At 42.0% G+C, this 2,500-nt stretch overlaps 1 protein-coding gene across 1 annotated transcript in view; it reads left to right on the top strand.

Moving 5' to 3' along the window:
- LOC106575692 (kalirin-like) overlaps positions 1-2,500 on the top strand; it is a 112,774-nt gene that overhangs the window by 8,103 nt on the left and 102,171 nt on the right.

The raw sequence follows: 2,500 nt of genomic DNA, 5'->3' as shown, positions 1-2,500 counted from the left end.
TCCACCATACCCAGGTAGTACTCCTTCTATCACTTTATCTCTCTATCTGTCCACCATACCCAGGTAGTACTCCTTCTATCACTTTATCTCTCTATCTGTCCACCATACCCAGGTAGTACTCCTTCTATCACTTTATCTCTCTATCTGTCCACCATACCCAGGTAACACTCCTTCTATCACTTTATCTCTCAATCTGTCCACCATACCCAGGTAGTACTCCTTCTATCACTTTATCTCTCTATCTGTCCACCATACCCAGGTAACACTCCTTCTATCACTTTATCTCTCAATCTGTCCACCATACCCAGGTAGTACTCCTTCTATCACTTTATCTCTCTATCTGTCCACCATACCCAGGTAGTACTCCTTCTATCACTTTATCTCTCTATCTGTCCACCATACCCAGGTAACACTCCTTCTATCACTTTATCTCTCAATCTGTCCACCATACCCAGGTAACACTCCTTCTATCACTTTATCTCTCTATCTGTCCACCATACCCAGGTAACACTCCTTTTATCACTTTATCTCTCTATCTGTCCACCATACCCAGGTAGTACTCCTTCTATCACTTTATCTCTCTATCTGTCCACCATACCCAGGTAACACTCCTTCTATCACTTTATCTCTCTATCTGTCCACCATACCCAGGTAGTACTCCTTCTATCACTTTATCTCTCTATCTGTCCACCATACCCAGGTAACACTCCTTCTATCACTTTATCTCTCTATCTGTCCACCATACCCAGGTAACACTCCTTCTATCACTTTATCTCTCTATCTGTCCACCATACCCAGGTAGTACTCCTTCTCTCACTTTATCTCTCTATCTGTCCACCATACCCAGGTAACACTCCTTCTATCACTTTATCTCTCTATCTGTCCACCATACCCAGGTAACACTCCTTCTATCACTTTATCTCTCAATCTGTCCACCATACCCAGGTAGTACTCCTTCTATCACTTTATCTCTCTATCTGTCCACCAGACCCTGGTAACACTCCTATCACTTTATCTCTCTATCTGTCCACCATACCCATGTAACACTCCTTCTATCACTTTATCTCTCTATCTGTCCACCATACCCAGGTAACACTCCTTCTATCACTTTATCTCTCTATCTGTCCACCATACCCAGGTAGTATTCCTTCTATCACTTTATCTCTCTATCTGTCCACCATACCCAGGTAACACTCCTTCTATCACTTTATCTCTCTATCTGTCCACCATACCCAGGTAGTACTCCTTCTATCACTTTATCTCTCTATCTGTCCACCATACCCAGGTAACACTCCTTCTATCACTTTATCTCTCTATCTGTCCACCATACCCAGGTAGTACTCCTTCTATCACTTTATCTCTCTATCTGTCCACCATACCCAGGTAACACTCCTTCTATCACTTTATCTCTCTATCTGTCCACCATACCCAGGTAGTACTCCTTCTATCACTTTATCTCTCTATCTGTCCACCATACCCAGGTAACACTCCTTCTATCACTTTATCTCTCTATCTGTCCACCATACCCAGGTAACACTCCTTCTATCACTTTATCTCTCTATCTGTCCACCATACCCAGGTAGTACTCCTTCTATCACTTTATCTCTCTATCTGTCCACCATACCCAGGTAGTACTCCTTCTATCACTTTATCTCTCTATCTGTCCACCATACCCAGGTAACACTCCTTCTATCACTTTATCTCTCTATCTGTCCACCATACCCAGGTAGTACTCCTTCTATCACTTTATCTCTCTATCTGTCCACCATACCCAGGTAGTACTCCTTCTATCACTTTATCTCTCTATCTGTCCACCATACCCAGGTAGTACTCCTTCTATCACTTTATCTCTCTATCTGTCCACCATACCCAGGTAACACTCCTTCTATCACTTTATCTCTCTATCTGTCCACCATACCCAGGTAGTACTCCTTCTATCACTTTATCTCTCTATCTGTCCATCCCTTTACTCCTGCATCATACTCAGGTAACACTATCACTCAATTATTCTATAGCTACCTCTCCATCTCTATAACTCTATAACATCATCCATGTATCACACCGACAGTGTATTATCTCTACAGCATCATCCCTGTATCACATTGTCAGTGTATTATCTCTATAGCATCATCCCTGTATCATACCGTCCAGGTGTATTATCTCTATAGCATCATCCCTGTATCACACTGACAATGTGTTATCTCTATAGCATCATCCCTGTATCAAGCCGTCAGTGTATTATCTCTATTGCATCATCCCTGTATCACACCGTCAGTGTATTATCTCTATAGAATCATCCCTGTATCACATTGTCAGTGTATTATCTCTATTGCATCATCCCTGTATCACACCATCAGTGTATTATCTCTATAGCATCATCCCTGTATAACACTGTCCAGGTGTATTATCTCTATAGCATCATCCCTGTATCATACCGTCAGTGTATTATCTCTATAGCATCATCCCTGTATCACACCGTCAGTGTATTATCTCTATAGCA

Source organism: Salmo salar, chromosome ssa17 (assembly GCF_905237065.1).
Source record: "Salmo salar chromosome ssa17, Ssal_v3.1, whole genome shotgun sequence".
Lineage (NCBI taxonomy): Eukaryota > Metazoa > Chordata > Actinopteri > Salmoniformes > Salmonidae > Salmo > Salmo salar.
Note: the sequence above shows the minus strand (reverse complement) of the source record. Positions and strands in the feature narration are given on the sequence as shown.